This window comes from Aedes albopictus, chromosome 3 (genome assembly GCF_035046485.1).
Source record: "Aedes albopictus strain Foshan chromosome 3, AalbF5, whole genome shotgun sequence".
Classification (NCBI taxonomy): domain Eukaryota; kingdom Metazoa; phylum Arthropoda; class Insecta; order Diptera; family Culicidae; genus Aedes; species Aedes albopictus.
This window is the reverse complement of record NC_085138.1, coordinates 148,119,426-148,140,385: the sequence shown is the minus strand read 5'-3', so window position 1 is coordinate 148,140,385 and position 20,960 is coordinate 148,119,426. Positions and strand designations below refer to the sequence as shown.

General features: G+C 35.6%; 1 protein-coding gene across 1 annotated transcript in view; it reads right to left on the bottom strand.

Annotated features, from left to right (window-relative positions):
• The window catches only part of LOC109424037 (protein tincar-like), a 580,636-nt gene that overhangs the window by 357,849 nt on the left and 201,827 nt on the right, over nucleotides 1-20,960 (bottom strand). The window contains exon 4 of the mRNA XM_062843067.1: nucleotides 20,570-20,684. The gene's annotated coding sequence lies outside the window, so the exon portion shown is untranslated. The remainder of the gene's footprint in view (nucleotides 1-20,569; nucleotides 20,685-20,960) is intronic.

Here is a 20,960-nt window from a genome sequence, read left to right as displayed (position 1 = left end):
GTGCAACGCTCAGAGTCAGTCGACTACACGGAACTAGGTGAGATCTTTCTGATTACTCTCAACGTACTTTATATTGTTATATAATTATGTTAGCTATTTCCAACATCCTTTCATCTATTGGAAGCTGCTTCAGTTCAGGGCTCATTCTAAGTTGATGAAGGGATTTAGAAAATGTTGCAAGGACTTGGAAATGTGTGTGGAGCTGAGTGGGTCTATGACATTGCAGATAGTAGCGACATCAGCAATGTCAATGGATATATTCAACTTTGCAACTCCATCCAAGATTTGTGCAAGTGAATATGCTATGCTATGCTATTTTCTCCAGAAATCCAGGAAAATTCTATTAAGAAAAATGGCCAGGAGGAGTTCATTCCAGCCATTACTAGGCGTTTGTTTCAGTAATCATGGTAGAAGCACTGTTTTTTAGCAGAAACTGGTGAGGTCGTATGTGTTCTGCAAAAAAATTAACAAATAAAACAAACTGTACCCTAGATGTTTTGCAAACATTTTATTCAGGGATTTTTTCTTTTGGATTTTTGGATACTTATTTCACTTGGAATTTGACTTCGGATTTCCACGAAGTCCTCCATGAGTTGGTCTAGATTTTTACAATTTTTCCATGTAAATTCCGCTCAAATGCTTCAACTTGCTTAAATTGCTGCAATATTTTAACCAAAACGAAAATCCACCGTTCGTTCAAGATCTTCCAAGTTATTGTTATGATAAGTAATTACCTACCTGAAAATGAACAAGATCAAAGACACCCTATTTTATGATAACTATTCCACTCGGTGCGTTTTCGTTTACTCAAACCTTTAACTAGAGCAAAAAGAGCACACTCGGATGAGGAAAATTCATACATATAGAGCAACAAAAGCTGTTTGTATGAAAATTCATCAAAAGGGAGCCAACATGACCATCAACTCTTTACGGTGGGTCTGGTTCGTAAGATTCTTCGTGTTAATTTCGAGTTATTTGTGGATTTTTCATTAATCAATTATAGTTGTTTTGCCCAAAACAGAACTCACACTCGCACTTTTAAAAATTTATCAAAATTGGTTTGACGAGAACACCGTGCCTCATTTGACTGAATGGCTACTCACTCTAAACACATGCCACGAATTTAACTTACGGCGGATATGGCCATATTGTCATGCGAACTCAGTAGGGGTGGGTCAAACGCTTCAACGAAGAATAATGGCAACTTGGGTGATGTATCGATAAACGACGACACTTTGAGCGCGGCACATTTCGATAGATTCTAGACACCATCAGCATCAACGCCAGGAGAATATTAACACTGTTCGACAAAAAAAAACTTTTGCCGTGATCAGAGACCCCATTAGTAGGGCATAAAAGCGCATGGAAAATGTAGAAAAATGGCATTTTCAGATCTGTTGGAGCACCCCTAGAAACTTTTTGAGATGAGTTTGAATTTTATTAAATTTTGAAGGTTTGACAAGAGCTTTAGAAATCATCAGAAACACTTTTGAAATACAATATCTTCGAAAAGCAATTTTGTGCACCGCTGAAATTTTCACAGATCTGAGAAGTAACTTTGATAAATAACTAGTCAAAACTTCAGCCTATTACGGCATTCCATTTCATTGATACATATCCGGGAAGAATCAAATATGACTTATATAATACAATTCCTTGAAGTTTTCTCTTAATTCAATCATAAAAAGCAAGCCCCTATCCTTATCTATTCATAACAAAATAACTATTTTACTTTGATTTGACTGCGAAATGCTACACTTATGATCTAAATAATTGAATTCAAATTTTCGAGAAGAAAATCCGGTCGATTTTTCAAATAACTAACGTGGTAAGTCTGTGTAAAAATAAAAATAAAATCTAATACATTTATATTTTGTGATCAGTACAGTTTCCAGCGTTTTCGTGGGTTGTCTATATTCACTTAATGTTTTGAAGAATCTCCTATAGCCATACCAAGGTGGTAAAATTGATAACTTTATTGAATAAAACAAACCTATTTCAATACAATGAATTGAAGTTGACATTGCGCAGAAAATATGGCTTAAGTTCACGACTGTTCAAACAATACAACCCTAAAAAATGCAAGCCAAAAATGAGAACATTCTCCATTTACTAGTAGTAATCGTTGTTTTCATCATATTTTAGTTAGTTTCACAATACAGAATGTGTATGTTGGGGCATTACCATTGAAGGCACTTTTATGAAATTAATTGAATTTGTCATGCAGTAAAATATTTCCAATCTTAATTTCAAGCTCAATAATGTCTTCCACGATTGTAAAATTGCTTTATAAGTTCCATCGGCATATGGTCTGGAACCATTTGGGAAGGATCACCTATTTTGGGCACTTGTGTCTATGACTCAGTCAATTTAGAACCGATTGACTTGATTTTTGAGACACGATCAGATACGCATAGTATCTAGTTAGGGGCTGTCCATAAACCACGTGGTCATGAGAGGGGGGGGGGGGGTACGGCCAATGACCATTTTCTATGGACAAATAAAAACTTTTGTATGGACTAATGGCCACGCGGGGGAGGGGGGGGGGGGGTGTTGAAAAGTCCCGAAAAAATGACCACGTGGTTTATGGACAGCCCCTTATGTGCAACATTTCAAGTCAATCGGTTGGGAATTGACTGAGTTATAGCAGCAAGTGCCCAAAATAGGTGCTCCTGCCTAAATGGTCCTAGACCCTATTTGTTCATATAGTGTTAAATACTATCTTTCCGGAAGCACTAAGGCGAGTTAATATAATTTATTTAGTCCAAATAGTCCAAATTTGTTTCAATGCAGAAATCGATGGAATTTGAATATATTTCCGCATACGTATTTAAATTTTTAAGAACATGGAACTGCTTGATATCCACCAGTTCAAGCAATCTGGAACGGTTACTTAGGTACACACCAAATCATTGAAAAGCATTCTCATCCATATGCGATATATAGATATTTAAATTTGGGCACGACTCGAAATTCGATCAAAACAAAATACTTCTTTGAATTAAGTGGACGAAGTGTATTTTGCCTGAATTGTGATCCTAATCCATCTCATTCAAAATCGCAGTTTATTGGTATTTAAACATGATTATGAAAGCAACATTTGATGTCAAATGTTACAATAAACTTTGTTCATTTTCATAAGCGACCAAAAAGTTTTTGAAAACTGCAATTAGAACATTAAATTTATTTGGAAAAGTTTTTCCTTAGAACACTATCATGCTCACCTCAATGAATTAATCTAACTTTCTTCCTGTGGATCCTTTGTAATCATATCCTAAAATTTCTCGTATAGCTTTCCAGAATCATACTTAGTTAAACCAGATGTTTGAAATACAATTTTCATCTTCTTCAGTCAGAGACTGAAAAATACATTAACACTAGAAAACGAACGTCACATCTTGTGACCTAGTGGAGAACTTGTAAAGAAACGTTTTCTCCTACTGCCATCCAATATTCCGAGGCGTTCAAAGTGTATGAAAGACTGACGCTGCCTGGCATTAACGCATAGAAGTTTTTTAAATGGATATGAATATGGGCGTGCTTTATGGGATTGGCCTAAAAAAACTAAAAGATTTTCACTATATAAGTCAGAGTGAAGTCTTCGCGGATATGTATCAATGAAACGGAATGTCGTAATAGGTAGAAATTTTGACTAGTTATTTATCACAGTTACTTCTCAGATCTGTGAAAATTTCAGCGATGCACAAAACTGCATTTCAAAGATATTGTATTTCAAATGTGTTTATGATGATTTCTAAAGCTCTTGTCGAACCTTCAAAAATGAATAAAATTCAAACTCATCTCAAAAAGTTTCTAGGGGTGCTCCAACAGATTTGAAAATGCCATTTTTCTACATTTTCCATGCGCTTTTATGCCCTACTAATGGGGTCTCTGATCACGGCAAAAGTTTTTTTTTGTCGAACAGTGTAATAACACATGATGAGTGAGCTTTATGTTGAATGGAGACACGGAGGGATTTTAATTGGCTATTTTTTCTAGCTGTATCGGTAAGATCTAGAGTTCAAATTGTTCTACGAAATGTCTGACAGGGTATCTGTTTAAAGAAATAGTTGTTAAACTATTTCTGGATACAATTTCCCGCCGTGCCTATTTGTTCACTCAAATGGTTCCACAAAGGGCTTCCGTCAACCCTCGAGAGGATGCACACAAACATGCGCGTACACTTCGCGTACTCTACGCTACGCATAACATTGCCGTCAATCGAAACAATTCAAATTAGGAGTGGCTGCGTAGCAATTCAGGCGAGAATCACCCTCAACCCATGGAGGTAGGGTAGGTGTCCTGTTCCGGAGACAGCCCCTGTTCGATACGCGATGGCACCGAACGAACTGGCAGAATATGTCGGGGTAGCAGGATGGTAAGTATGATACCAATCCCGTAAAAGCATCCCAGCCAATGTATGTTATCAGCACGGTATGGAGTTGTTGTACTTGCATCCTACAATTGGAGTCACGAACTCCGTTTGATCATTTAGAAATTGGATAGACGTTAGTCGAAGAGCAGTAATTTTTAACAATCTTCCTCACCATTCTGATCTAACTGAGATAGTACGTGCTTGTTATTCGAATGAGTGTAATCAGTTTTGTACCTTTTTATTCCGCCCTAATTGCTTATCCTTTGACAAATACGCGTATTTAGACTACCACTTGTAATCTCACTCAGTGTCAGTTATCCACTGGATCCAGTTATCCACTGAATAACTGACACTGAGGAAGATTACATGTGGTAGTCGAAATACACGTATCTGTCAAAGGATGAGCAATTAGGCTGGAATTAAAAGGTACAAAACGAATTACATTCATTCGAAGAGGGTATTCTGCTTAGAGGGTTCGGAAAGTCGGTACAAGATGTGCTTGTTAGTTTAGTGTTCTGGGCACTTTTAAAGGCATACAGTACAGGAATCAGTAGGTCGGCTCCAGAGGCACGTACAGGAATACACTCAAGTGCATCTTTTTGTTGAAATGTTACAGTGTCAGAAAAAGTCAGGACACAACATGCCCTTGTAGGAACTTACGAGATAATACGGGGGAATTAAAATAGTACATTGCAATCCCCTCATGCTTCTCATAGCTAATGACTTTCTGGAATCAGAATTATCAATTCAATGCCACCATCTCACAAAAAAAAAAACAAAAGTAACATAAATATTTTGTGAAAAATTCACAATAAAAAGATCGACAGGATACATGTGATTAAAGAAACAATAAAATAATTTGAAATTTCTGAAGGACATTTTTTAACTGCATTCAGAAATTAAAGGAAAATTCTTTAAGATACCAACGATGGATTTTTAGTTTTTGAAAAACACCCTTAAGGAATTTCTTAAAATTTTCTTGGAAGAATTCAATTCCTGAAAGAATTGAATTCCTGAAAGAATCTCTTAACACATTTTGAAAGATATTTCTAGAGAAACCCCCAATAATTAATCCTGGATGATTTTCTGAATGCCATTACTGAATTTATAGATCTACCTACAGAAACATTTGAATAAACCTCTGTAAATACTGCAAGAAAAATCAATTGAGAAATTTCTAAAGGAAATCCTGCAGAAATTCCTGAAACATATTTTCGGAGAAATTTCCAAATGAATTCCCAAAGACAACCGTTGCAATTGCTAGAGGTATGCTGAAGGAAATTCTGGAAAAAATATAAAAAAAACTCATACCCAAAATAATTCCAGAAGGAATCTCAGAATGCTGGAGTTACTGTTGAAATACCTGCTGGAACTGGAAAAAATCATGGGAAAAACTTCATAAAATTCGTAAATGGGTCCCTGGAAAAAAAATCTGAAGAAACTGCTGAAAGAATTTCCAAAATCATCCTAGGAAGAAACTCAGAAAAGAAAAACATTTGAAGACATCTATAGAAGATTTTATAAAGGCATCAATATGAAATACTTTCTGAATATTTTGAAAAAAAAAATCCAAATGAATCTCTGAATGATTGTCTAAGGGTTAAATAAATGTCTGAAACTTTGGACCCGGTCAGACCTGGTCAGGTACTGATCCGTTGTTGGGCGACATTGCATCCGAAACCAGTAAATCCGACCAAAGGGAAATTTTTTGAAGGAGTCTCCTGGAGGAATCCCTACAAGTAAACAATAAGGAATCCTTGGAAGATTTTGTGGAAGAATACCTGGAGGAATTCATAAAGGAGCCCGTTGAGGATTTTATGAAGGAAAATTTAGAAGAATTTCTTATGTTTTTTTAAATAATCATCAAAAGAATTTCTAAAAAAATCGTTCAAAAATCTGGATGATTTTTTAAAGGAATCCAAGAAGAATTTATTGAAGAAATCTTTGAAATGTCCTCTGACGCAATCTAAAAAGGGGGTTCTACCGAAATTATTTAGAAATAAGAAATAAATCTGAAAATTTTAATTGACAAAATTTTTAGATAAATTTCTGAATGATTTTTTCCAAGGTTTTCTAAAATCACCGGAAGAATTTCCGGTTTTTGAGAAGAAATTTCATAGAAAAACATCCAAATGGGCGCAAGAATATCGAAAATATAGCATAGACGATTTACTGTTATTCAGAAAAGTTTTATCTGCCCAGCTTGAAAAGAAGATTTTTCCAAAATATGTAAGAGTAAAAAAGAAACATCACATAAAACAGATTTTTTTTTTCAATTAGAAAGGCAAAAAAAAAATTATAATTTCTCAAAAGAAATTTCCTGAAAAGAATGATAGAGATGCATAAAAAAATCCAAAAACCACCAAGGTTCCGCGTAAAAGTTGAAGACTTCTCCGGATGAATATTCGGAAAGTAAATAGAATCTAGAAAAAATAGGCAATTTGTAATAGAGAAACAAGAGGAGAGTCCATAAATCATGCCGACATTCATGGCAAGCCCACGATACCGATAAAAGGCGGCAAATTTTAGGTGGACGTGGATGAATCTGGCACTAAAAATTGAGAGTTTCTCCACAATGAATTCTTCAGAAATTCTATCGGGGCTTCTTTTTAGAAATCGCTTAGAGATAACAAATCCCTTCAAACATCCAGCTGCCAGCAAGATGTTTCAGAATCCCTCCTGAATTCTGACCGATTTCACCTGAAGTGGCTCACAGGATTTCTTTCATAGATACAGCCCCTTGTGAGCTTTCGCTCAAAGCTCCTCCTGAGTTTTCAACGAGAAATTTTCATGGGGATTTTGTGAGAGATTTTTCCGAAATTTCTACAGGAGATTCCCTTACGATTTTTTCAGGTGGTGCCACAAGGTTTCTCCTAGAGTTATTCTCAGGATTTCTTTTGAATTATCTTAAACAGTTTTTTTAGGATAAATAGATGAACCAGCCTAGGGCTGAACATTTCTATAATAAAGGAATAATAATATTTTTTAGGAAAATTGTTTGAGAAGTTTTCGCGGTATCTTTTTTTAAATATATTTTTATAGATTCTTATTAGTATCTCATTCAATTATTACATATAAAGACATTTTATCCAGGTATTCTGTGTATTATTACACACTATCATCCTAATTTAGTAAAATAAATTTAAACTATTATCAATATTTTTTAAAAACATAGTATAAAGTATATATATTGTAAAACTTTTGATTGCGTTCGCCGAAATAGCTTATTGTTTGATCATGAATAGTATATTATGTATAGCTAATACCATAGAATTTTCATTAAAATCGGTTGAGTATTGGTGGAGATATCGTTGAAACAAGGGAATTGCCACTTAAAAATCTTGAACAAACAAACATTTTGGAAAATATCACTTTTTTGCGTTTCAACTCTGGCGCCAAAAAAAACTGAACCGATTTCAATGAAAGTTTTTATGTACGTAAAGTATGTATTTAGAAGTAGTTTGTCAAAATTTCATTCAAAATCGGGACAGTGTTACCAGTTCTACAGTAAAAATAGTGCACGCGGAACTAAAAATAGTCAAAAAGTACCTAAAATTTACCTTGAAGCGATTTGAGCTTTGAATATTTACTAGAAAAAGTACTGAACCGATTTCGATCAAATTTTTACCATTTAATTGATTCTATGTTAAGAATATCGAGTGAAATTTTCAAACGTTTTGATGAGGTAACAAAAAAGTTATAGCCAAACCATTTTTTGAAATGGGTGCCCAAATTTTCTAAAATCTCACTTGATAATATCGACAATATCTGCGCCAATACTCAACCGATTTTAATGAAAATTTTATAGTATTAGCTACACATAATATACTGTTCATGATCAAAAAATTAGCTATTTTGGCTAACGCAATCAAAAGTTATACAATATTTTCTTTTTGTCAATTTAATTGTGGACACCCTTTATTTCATTTGCTATTGCAAATATGATTTTTAGTGTAGGTTTCAGAGAGCGAGCAATGGCGCTTAATCTAGGCTTTCGAGCCAGGAAATAAGGGGTTAATACCATAAATCCTTTGTCCCATTCCAGGAAGAAGAGGAGCCCCAACGGAGTGACATTAACTTTCTTAGCAACGTCACTCCCAACGTTTTTGCTTCACATATATAACACACACGATACGGAGCGGCTGACGAGATGTAGCCGTTCCATAGTTCTGTTCAATTGTATTCAATAACGCTGCACAGTAGACCTGGCCGCTTCAATACTGGTAATACATCTCCGATGCCTTGCAAATATTGATAATGACAAGAAAAATGGTAGAAGTAGTCGATTCTATCATTTTCCAGGATTCTTTCAATGAATGGCTGTGTATGTGTAGACTAGACTAGACTAGACATATAAAGAGCTAATCGTAGCAATAGAAAATTCCAACGGTTTTTGACGAAAGATTGCAATAGTTTCGTTGACATCTGTTCCAATGTTTTAATATTGGAAATTTGATTCAGCTCATTAGTGCTATACCAGGGAGGCAACTTCAGAATCATTTTCAAAATTTTATTCTGAATCCTCTGAAGTTGCTTTGTTCTTAATATCCGGACTCTGAACCCTTCAACGTGTGCTTGAATTCTAACCGATCCCATGCTCTATATGAATGTCAAAGGGTGTGATGGTGACGGTGCGGTGGTAGGTATCGGTGTCAAGGGAATGGGGCCTAGCAGAACATTTTCCGGTTGAAGGGTATTTGACAATCGGTTGAAAAGGGGCTTTTGTGCAAATGAAATGCCATGCGTTTAAAGCTGCTTAGTCGAAGAGTCGGATGGGGTAACAACGTCGGCGTCGACGACGGCGATGGTGACACATTTGGGGTGGAATGTAGATATCTAGAGAAGCGATGAGGGATCGTGTTCTGATAACATATTGGAAAGTGACGGAATTTCAGTTGCAGCTGACACTTTGGAAACGGGGTGTGTGTACTTCGGAGACTGGCTGTGTAGAATCAAGTTGGGTGAATCATTCCGGCAGGCTAAACATCGGAATTCCAGTGAGATGGGTGAAGTGGAAATTGTTTCGAATTTATTGTCTTCAGTGTGAAAAGCTTTTGGAGAACTAACGTTTAATTCAGTAAAATTATATTATTATAATCACACTAATAAAGTGCCATTACAACAACTGTACAAATTCGTGGCAACAGCTCTCATACTTCAGTAACACTTAACCAATCATTCTTCATCATTTGTAAGACTTCCGAAATTTTAATAATAACTAGCTGAACCCGGCAAACTTTGTCTTGCCTACTGCGTTTTTTGATGTTTCAAGTCCCTAGCCAAGCGCTCAAGTCCCTGTTCTAAATGTATGAAAACCCGATTTTCAAAAATTCTCCATTCCCCCATGTTTTTGGCCTCATAAACCTTCCTTGGGTGAAAACTAACAGATCAAAACAAAGATGACCCAAATCGGACGTTTCGTTCGCGAGTTATGCGCGGTCCCACGTATGCCACTGCATTTTTATATATATAGATTTAAACTATATTTGCTTGACACCACAGTGATAGCATTCGCAAAACTAATGCATTTTTATCGATTGCTAGCCATATTTGAAGTAAGTTTGTAAAACAGAAGCACAGACAAACAGACGTAACACTCTGATATTTTGCATCGTACACCGATTTACCGGTCTATTTGAAAATTTGATAGTTGGCCAACTGACCACCCGTGGCGCTCGCATCGTTTTTGCTCGAGTTTGACGTTTGTTTGATGGTCGGCCAAACTCAGTCATTTTAGCATTGGGCGAACATGTTTCCGTGACTATGATTTGATTCGAAAAATGTTCGAAGTGTTACGTCTGTTTGTCTGCGACAAAAGTGTTGCTATGGAGTAAGATTCCTCGTAATATGATTAGCATTTGATAAAGCTGTAAGTAAAAGAAAATGCATACTGTTCAAAAATGATTCCTAATATTATCCCAAAAGCTTTTACAAAAATCTCTTCAGGCCTTTCTGTAAGAATTTTTCCAGAGATTCTTCTAGGAGTTTCTTCACGAAATTTTTCCTATGCTTCAAGGATTCCTTAGGAAGCTTTTTCAGAATTGTATTTAATTATTTTTTTATGATTTGCTCCGAGGCTTTGTCTTGGAATTATTCCAAGAATATCCCTATGAACTGCTTCCAAAATTCTTCAATGTATTCAATCAGGAACACATCAGGAACAAATATTTCCAAATATTCTTTTAAAAACTTCCCAAAAAGCTATCCAGGCTTTTCTTCGAGAGTTCTCACAAGTTTGTTTCGAGAAATGCTCCAGATTTTTTTTTTGAAAACATCTTCAGGAATTTTTCAGAGAGGAGTAAGTCGGAATTTTGTCAGAAGGTCATTTGAAAACTTCGTGCTGGATGAGTACGGCTGGAATATATTAATTCCGGAATGCTGCTTTCTCAGTCTTGGGTAAATCAATCCGAAAAACTAGCCTTTTTGTATTTTTGAATCATAAGTTTATTTGAGATTATTTCCAAAATTCCTCTAAGGAAAGAATTCTGCACAGGCACATTAAGATTTTTTCAGGACTGTTCAATGAGATACCCATCAAATGGATAGTGTTTTAAATTTGTTTGATAATTCCTTCAGGAATGTTTCTAAGAACTCCGAGTTTTCTTTCAGGATTTTCGGATTAAATTCCATCAGGAATTCCTCCAAGTACTCCTTCAAATATTTTTATAAGGTTTTCTTTGCATGTTCCAGTAATAATTCTGAAGTCTTCCCTCAAAAAAAAAACTCTCGAAGATTGCCCGAGGAAGTTTGTTTTACACAAAATCCGCCAATCATTTGATTGAAAGAACATATTTACATGTGTGAAAGAAGTCCAAAAGTTCCCTCATAAAATTCGTTTCAGAAAAGGTTTCTAAAGAAATGCGTTCAGCGATTCATTTATGTATTGCCACAGACAAACAGATGTCTCACTCACTCATTTCTTATCGTTTCCCTTTTTAACGGATTATTTGAATGTTCTGTAGTTTGCAAATCGCTCGCTCTTGGCGCTTACGTCATTTTCGCTCCTGTTTGACGTTTGCTCACTACCGCCATCTACTCAGTGGGTTTGCGAACCACAGCATAACTAGCTTTGGGCGATTATGTTGTCGTGACGAGGATTTTTATCGAATTTCGTTCCAAATCCTACAGGAATTCCTCTAAAGGTAATTCTGATTGATTGATTTGTCTTTATTAGAGAGACTTTCAGCCCTTGGCTGGTTCGTCTCTCAAAGGTAATTCTCTAGAAAACCAGAAGAAGGTTCCTGTCGAAAATTTTATGATTATTTTTCCAAGAATTCCTGCAAAAATTCCGTTGAGACTTTTTTCCCAGAATGTCTACACTATTTTATTTGAGATTTTCACCAAAAATTTCTCTGAGACTTCAACAAATTCCTTCAAAAATCATTGTGGATTTTTTTTTTCCAAAATAAGTCGTTCATGGATTTTAAAACATTTGTTCCATCAAGAATTTCGCTATGAATCTTTCTGAGAATTCATCGTGGTTATTATTCCCGGAACTCTGAGGATTGATGGATATCTGGCTCGACATTTCAAAGTGATAATTCTCTTCCACCAGCGCGAATATTCGTATGAAAAAGTATCATCTCATTTGCTCACTCGCAGTGATTGCAATGATACTTTTTCTGCTGCGTTGCTGCAGAATTGACAGTTTTTAATCACTTCAAAAACGCGAGGCAAATAATTATTGAAAAACAAAAAGTCAATGATTCGTTTGAAAGCTTCGTGATGCGTCATGACACCTTAAGAAATTGTTTTCATTATTATTATTATTATTATTTGATAAATTCTTCTAGAAATTTCGGCAGAACATTCCTCTAAAAATTTAAGGAGATTTGTGAACTTTTCTAGAACTTCTTCGATGATTTCGGGTTCGGGGTCCAAGAATTATTTCTCGGAAAGTGCTTGGAGGATGCTTCAATTCATGCGATTTTTTTTTTCTCTGGGTTCATCACGGAATTTCTTTGTGAATTTTGCGAAGCGTTTCTTAAGGATTTCGACCATAAACTCTACTAAAATTTTCCCAAAAGATTTATCTAGAATTTGCTCCAAAAGATCATCCTTAAATTTATACAAGAATTGTTTTTCCAGGAATTGCACCATTACCACTATTCCTGGCGCACTAATCAATCTTTTTTAGCAAATCACCGTACACATCATCATACTAAATTTACAGCCAACTTTCGCTCGTTGCACTAAACTCGTAGCCCACCTAGTGAAAAACTTTCGTTAACTGGGCTGAGCTGTCAACGCTGAAAGTGGATGGGGGGACACACCGATGGTTTGTTATTGTTGACATAATTGCCAGATTTGTTAAAAAGATTTGCGATTTCCAAGAGCTTGTTATAAACGTTGAATTTGTGTGTAAAGTTTGCTGGTAAGTGCTCGGGGAGTATGGCAGCATAATCGATCGCGTTCGCTATTGTCTCGAGTGAAAATCAAAACAATAGATGCGCGGGTGTTTAGTGTTCAGTATTGTGTTGTTCTTTACAGAGAAGAACATTAATCAAGACAATTAGATGATCGGCATTGAACCACAAAAACTTCACAACAGTTGGTGAGATCTTTCCAATATTATTTATTTACAAATACTTCTATTTCAGTATATTTACTTTATAACTGCATATAAGTTGAAAATTCGCTATTTTCAACATCCTTTCATCTATTGGAAGATGCTTCAGTTCTGGGCTCTTTCTAAGTTGATGAAGGGATTTATAAATGCTTGCAAGGACTTGGCCAGGTGTGTGGATCTCAGTGAATCTATGACATTGTAGATAGTAGCGACATCAGCAATGTCAATGGAAATATTCAACTTTGCAACTCCATCCAAGATTTGTGCAAGTATTCATGCTATGCTATGCTATGCTATGCTATCACCGTACATGCTTAAATATCAATATCGTTATCTGGAAGCGTTTGGTACGGGAGGTCCACGCTTTCATCTTTCCCCTCGATTTCAAGGTGTAGAATGTTTTCAAATATTGACTATGTTGAAATCGTTCTATCCCTTGAAATCTTCTCTGCGGTACATGCTGCGCAATTGGCCTGGCCGTTAGACAAGAAAAATGATAGACTTGAAAAGTCTTCATTTTCCAGGATGCATTCAAGTAATGGCTGCGTTAGTGTGAGATTAGATTAGATTAGATTAGAAATACCTTCACATATAACTCTGAGAATTTCACAAAATAATTTCAGCAATTAAGACAAAGATTCTTCCAGAAAGTCTTTCAAAAATCCCGCCAGCTTCCTGCGAGGGTTTCTTTGGAAATTTTGGCATTTTTTTCCAAAAATATACATATTTTTGAAAAAAAAACATGTGCAGGAAATTCTTACAATATTTTTACGTTAATCTTGACGATTTAATTTTCAGTATCAATTACAGCCAGAATTTATAGAGGAATCTTTCGAGAAGTACCTAGATGGATTTTTGCAATAATTCTCATCAAATTCTTAGAAATTTCTTATAGTATTTTGAAAAGGCATTTCTGAAAAAAATCTTCATAAAATTCCGCAAGTATTCCTGGAGGAATTCTCAGATAAATTTCTGCGGAAATCCTAGAAGGAAATCGTGGAGTAGTTTTAGTATTTTTTTTTCGGGGAGGATTCTCTAGAGAAATACTTAGATGAATTTTTGGAATATTCTGCAGATAAATTTGGGGTAATTTTTGGTGTTTACTATTAAAAAATAAGGAGTAGCTCTTCAACAAATTAATTTAAATGGCTACGAATCTTCAATGTCCTTTTTATACAATTGATACAAACATTATTCTACTACGAAATTTTTGAAAAAAAAATCTGAGGATTTTCTAGTAGATTCATTCTGAAATGTATTCAAGCATCCTTCCAGAAATCTCCCCACACCCCCTCAGATCCACGAATTAAAAAAATATATGTATAGAAACATATCAGAAAAAATACGAGCGTCTTTTGAAAGTTGTTTAAAAAAAATCTCGAACAATGCATTAAGAGGAAGAAAGAAATAAATAAAAAAAAGAGTTCATCTGAAGATCTCCAATAAATTCTCTAAAGATTCTCTCAATAATTCCGATTGGAATTTGTCCGAGATTTGTTCTATGTATTCCATTAATTAAAAAAATATATATAAGAATTTCTCGAAAGGTTCTTCAGAAAATTCATCCGACTATTCTATCTGAAATCCCTCCATCTATTTTTACAGGAATTTCTCCATTATACTGATTCTCCCAAAGTTTCTACAAACATTTCTCCAGGAATTTCTCCAAAGATTTCTCATAAAATTCCTGTCCTGTTAAGAAGTTCCTCCGAAGATTTATCCGGAAATTTCGATGATTATTCCATAGGTTTCTCAGATAATTTCTAAATGCTGTATCGATTTTTCTTATGATTTATTAGTATTTCTCTCAGGAATTCTCACAAAATTTTACACCCGGATCTGGCCGTACCCTGGTAGGCACTGAGATTTGCGCATCCTCAATATTCGGCGAATCTTTATTTTCAAAAGATTTTTTTCAATGTTGTTTCAACGTTTCTTCTTTTTTCAATTTTATGAATATTGTCTTTGGCATCTTGATTAGTTTCTTAAAAATCATTGAATTATTTGTTTGTGAGCTTTTTCAGGATTTTACAATTTAACCTTGTTGCGACCCTCCAGAAATATTTCCAAAATTATTATTAGGCGTTGCTTTCGAAATTCTAGATTGGTATTTTTTTTGGCAATGTTTTAGAAAATTTTATAAACAAATTAGAAATTGCAGTTCTCATCGCATCAGGTTCATTATTTATTGTCAGAAATTCGTAATTCCACCAGCATTTCTTTCCAATTTCCAAAATTTTTCTTCTCAAGTTGTTCCAGCTTTTCCACGGAAACGTGTCAGAAATTCACTCCAGAAACGTCCTCCACGATTTTTTTTTCAAATTCTGTATGTTATAGTTTCCAGATTCTTTTGCAGAGTATTCCAGCAATTCATCCAAGAATTTCTCCAGAAAATCCTCCTTGAAGATATACTAAAACTAATCCCTACCAAATTTCTTGAGCGAATATATAAGAACAAATTATTGCGAATCCCGAGCAGAAGAAAATATCAACAGCATAATAAAATATGTTATTTTGGTCTAATAACTGTATAATGGAATCAGTAATTTTTATGTTAAGGTACACCGGGGCAAGTTGAAACGGGTGGGGCAAGATGAAACACGAAGTTTTGAAATAGATTTCAATACAATTTAGATTTTTTTCCTTCGCTAAAAGATTGTTTGAATCAAAAACTATGTGTTATGGCAATCAAACTGTTTATCATCATTAGAAAACATCATTTTAACCCGCTGTTTCATCTTGCCCCACCCGTTTCAACTTGCCCCGGTGTACCTTATTAGCATAACATATAATGATATAAACTTGTCTGTCATAAGCGCAAAATAACAAATATCATAACAAAAAAATGTTTCTAGAAGAATAATTCAATAACATGGTTTGTTAGCTCAATTACAACTTAATAACAGTTGTAATTTGTGAACTTGTTACTGTTGTGTTATTCTTCATTACATATTTGTACATTCTCTATAGCAGAATAATAACTAAACATGTTCTACAAAAAAATATATTATTGAAATGTTATCTTGTGGATATATCTCAAAAACTTGAATATAACAAAATAAGATTGCCCAACAAAACATGTTATTAAAAAGATATATTTTGATAATAGTTAACAATAACAAATTATGATATAAAAATAGGCTATGTGATCCTGTTGTTATCAATTGGCTATTCTCTTCTGCTCGGGATATTTCTCTGGAAATCCCTCCAGAATTCCGAAAGTGTTTGAAGGTCTTTTCCAGAAACTCATTCACAAAATTTAATAAAAAAATGGATAAGTTTTTCAAAAAAAAAATAAGGAACTTCTTCAAGGATTCCTCTTCAAAATCTGGCTTTAATTTATACAGAAAATTCCACCGAGGATTTCTTCAGATTCCTGCAAAGATGTCTTGAAAATTTCAACATATTTCTCCAGATGCTCTCCGTGAATTCTGAGTTTCTCAGATGATTTGTCTCGGAATTCTATTGAATGCATTACATTAATAAAAAAAATCCTTTAGGTATTCATCTAGATATTTCACTATCAATTCCACCGTTAATTTTCCCCACTCAGTTGTGCAGGAATTCCTCCATGATACTTCTAGGATGTATCCTAAAAATCCCAAAGGTTTCTCCAATTATTTCTCACAACACTCCTGCCAAGATCTTTTCCGATTTTCCTCCGAATTTCGATGATTCTTAAAAAAAAACTCTGTTGGCAATTTTTCCACAAACTTTGATGAATGATTTTTCAGAAACTCTTTGACAGATAATCCCAAGAACTTGCTAAGATTTCTTCATGTTCTTCATGTTCATGATTCTGGCAATATTTTATTCCAAAAAAAGCCTAAAACATTTCTTCGGCGATTTTTAAGAATAAATTGTCTGCAAATTACTCCGGGTATTTCTCCAAAAACGGATCGTATTTTGGAAATAATACTATTAAAAGAAGGGGCCCATATAGCCGAGGCAGTAAACGCACGGGTATTCAGCATGACCATGCTGAGGGTGACGGGTTCGATTCCCGGTCGGTCCAGGATCTTTTCGTAAAGGAAATTTCCTTGACTTCCTTGGGCATAGAGTATATTCGTGCCTGCCACACGATATACACATGCAAAATGGTCATTGACAGAGGAAGCCCTCAGTTAATAACTGTGGAAGTGCTCATAGAACACTAAACTGAGAAGCAGGCTTTGTCCCAGTGAGGACGTTACGCCAAGAAGAGAGAGAGAGAGAGAGACTATTAAAAGAATATCATTAATAAAAACAATGGCTAATGTTTTGCCCTTATGATATTATAAGTGAAATCAGTACGTTCTAACAATTTCAAGTCTGGAACTTTGATCTGTCTGTTTTTTGTTTGTTTTTCTATTGTTTTAGACGAACTCTGCAGGAGACTATTATTAAGAACTTCTAAAGAAATACAAATGGAATTTCAGGGTTTCCATTAAAATACGAAACTCTTGAGATTTTTTTATCATTTTTGATTGGTTTTCATTGATTATTCTGCCTATGATCGCATACTTGTCACATATGAATAGGAAACCCAGCAAAGATGGGACTGATATGCGATCATGAGCAGTATCACATCTCTCCAGAAGTTGATTTAGAGATTCTTTCAGAAGGATTCTGTGATGCTTGCAGGAGTTTCATTATTGATTTTTTTTTTCAGAATATCTCCGGAAGATCTCGACAGATCCATGGACTTCCTCCAGAGATTTCTCATGGAATTCCCTCAGGAGTCCTCCTGGAATTGGAGGTTTTCTTCTGAAATTCCTTCGGTGATTTCTCCTATAATTCTTTCGAGGATTCCTCCTGGAATTCCTCCGGAGAATTTCTTCAGGTCTTCTCATGGGGATTCCTCTTGGAATTCCTTTGGGGTTTCCTCTTGAAAATCTTTCGAATATTCCACTTGGAATTCTTCTGAGGATTCCTCCCAGAATTCCTTCAGCGGTTCCTTTAGAGAAATCCTTCGGGGATTTCTCCTGGAATTAATTCGAAGATTCCTTCAGAGATTCTTTCAGGGATTCCTTTTGGAATCCCTCAAAAGATTCCTCCTAAAGTTCTTCGGGAATATCTCCTGGAATTCCTGATATTTCGTCGGTGATTGATCCTGAAATTTTTACGGGAATTCCTTCTAGAATTTCTTCGGGAATTCATTCTGGTATTCTTTCAGAGTTTCATTTTGAAAATTCTATGGTGATTTCTCTTCGAATTTCTTCAGAGATTTTTCGAGGAATTCCTCCTAGAATCGCTTCGCGGATTACTTCTGGAATTCCTTCAGTGATTCCTCCTAAATTTCCCTCGAGAATTTGTTCTGTAATTTTTCGGGGATTCCTCTTGGAATTCCTTCGGTGATTTTTCTGGATATGTTTTGTTGGTTCCTCCTAGAATTCCTTTGGACATCTTTCGCTTGGAAATTTACATTGGATTGCTGCTGGAATTTCTTCATGAATTACTGCTGAAATTCCTTTGGGATTTGCGCTGGAATTTTTTCAGGGGTTTCTCATGGAATTCCTACGAGGATTTCTCCTGGAACTCCATCCGGCATTCCTCCTAAAAGTTCCTCTGGAATTCCTCCGTAAATACTCCGGAGATTCCTCCCAAAACTCCTTCGGGGATTCTTCTTGAAATTCATTCAGGGGTTCCTCATGAAATTCCTTCGGGGATTTCTTCCGGAGTTCTTGAATTTCTTCGGGGATTTCACCTGAACTTACTATGGGGCTTTCTCTTGAAAACCTTTGAGGATTCCGCTTGGAATTCTTTCCCGAAATGTCTTCGGTGTATCCCACTGGGATTCCTGCAGGGATTTCACCTGTTATTTCTTCGAAGATTCCTTCTAAACTTCGGATATTATTCCTGGAATTCCTTAGAAGATTCTTCCTAGAATTCTTTCGGTATTCCTTTTGGATTTCCTTCGGGGATTCTTCCTAGAGTTCCTTCGAGGATTTCTACTAGAATTTCTGGATTCCTTATAAATGTGGAATTCCTCCTAATATACCGTCGAGGAATCCTCCTGGAATTTCCTCTTGGAATTCTTTTGGCGATTCCTCTTCGAATTTCTTCAGAGATTTATTCTGGAATTCCTACGGAATTCTCCTAAAATTCCTTCGGTGATTCTTCTTAGAATTCCTTTGATAATTTCTAGTGTAGAATTAGCAAACGTTAAAATGTCAAAAAAAAATAAAAAAAAATCAGAGATTCCTCTTGAAATTCTTTTACTGATTCTTCCTAGGGTTTCGTCGGAGATCCCCTCTAGAATTCATTCGGTAGTTTTTCCTGGGAGATCTTCCTTCGAGGATTCTTACTAAAATTCCTTCGGGATATATTCTGATATTCGGTCGGGAATTCCTTTCTGGATTCCTCATAATGTTCCTTCGGGATTTCCTCCTGATATTCCATCGAGGATTCCTCTTGAAATTCCTTCGGTGATTTTTTTTTTCGAATTTCTTCGGAGATTCCTTTTGGAATTTCTTCGGTGATCCCTCACACATTCCTTCGAAGATGGAGTTCTTTCGGCAATTTCTCCTTAAAATCTCTGGTATTTCTCCTCGAATTCCTTCAAAGATTCTTGCTGGAAAATTTTCGTTGATTCCTCTTAGAAATTCTTTGGGGTTTCCTTCTTGAATACCTTCAGAAATTCTCACTGGAATTCCTTTGGGGATTTCTGCTGTAATACTCTTGGGATTCCTGCTTGAATTCATTTGGAGAACCCTCCAGGAATTCCTTTGAGGGATTCTTCCTGGACTTCCTGCTGGAATTTTTATAAGAGATTTCTTCAGAAGTTTCTGCAGGGATCTCTCTAAGAGAGATTCTTGAACCAACAGAGATTCATGTAGAAGTTTCTCCAGGGTTTCATACAGCAGTTCCTGAAAAGATAAGTCCAGAAGTTCCGTATGGATTCCTCCAGGAGTTTCTTTATTGCTCCTCCTGGAATTGTTTCTGAGATACCTCCCTGAAATCATTCGGGGATTCCTTAGTGTAAATAGTGCGACCTTATTATCAAATTTGATAGCTTCTTAAGGTTCTAAGAACACAAAACAAAAACTGTAGCAAAATTGATATATTATTGCCCTTCATTATCAATATAGGGTATGTGTGCCATCAGTAACCTCATGCTCCCATATTTATCCTATTCGAAAACAAGCGATTACAGCATCGATTGATTCCGTTCTTTTTGTTTTTATGGGTGCTCACTTCTAACAAAAAATACCAAAATAAGAAACAAAACAAACAGCGCTTGAATCCTTTGTTTTTCGTAGGATGAAAATAGGGGCCACATGCTTAATAAGGGAACCAATACCCTAGTAATGCAGCATGCCCGGGTAATGTCACAATAGGTCTAATTACTGCACTGGTCGCAATGACGGACCAGAACAGAAATCAAAAAGGTATTCATTCAATCACAATAGTTTATGTCATCAAGGGTCATGAAAAAAGCTCAGACTACAAATTCTAGAGCGAAATGACATTATGGTCAAATTTTGGTCACGCTGATTCATGCCAAAAATGACCCTTACGCGCGCACAGGTCTATTACCCACCGTATTTCTCCGGTTTCTGTTTTCTGGATGCACCGCTTCGGATGATTTTATTTGTATGTACACATGAATAATTCTTCAATTAACTTTTAATTGGGATACTTACTTTGACAAAGATCGAACGCTGTCGATGTTGAGCAGTTGTTTCACTTGTCACTTTAGAACATAATATTGTCTCAATGCACTACTAAGCACAGGACGAAATCGCTCCACTCTCGATTCTGAAAGTAAAATGGCAAAAAATGGCATTCCAAGCTGATGAGCTATACACATAATGAGCATTGAACAATATGCTGCGAGAACGATTCCCTAAATTTCATGCAGGTGATGTCATCATCATAAAACAAGAAACCAAACCACGTTTTATCATAATCACTTATGTATTTAGTTTCACTATCTGTAAAGTTGTATCTTCTTTCAGTTGTTTTTCATATCTTGATGCCTTATGCAGCCGGATTTCGGAGTGTATCCCTAATGGTAATGGATAGGAGTGTTTT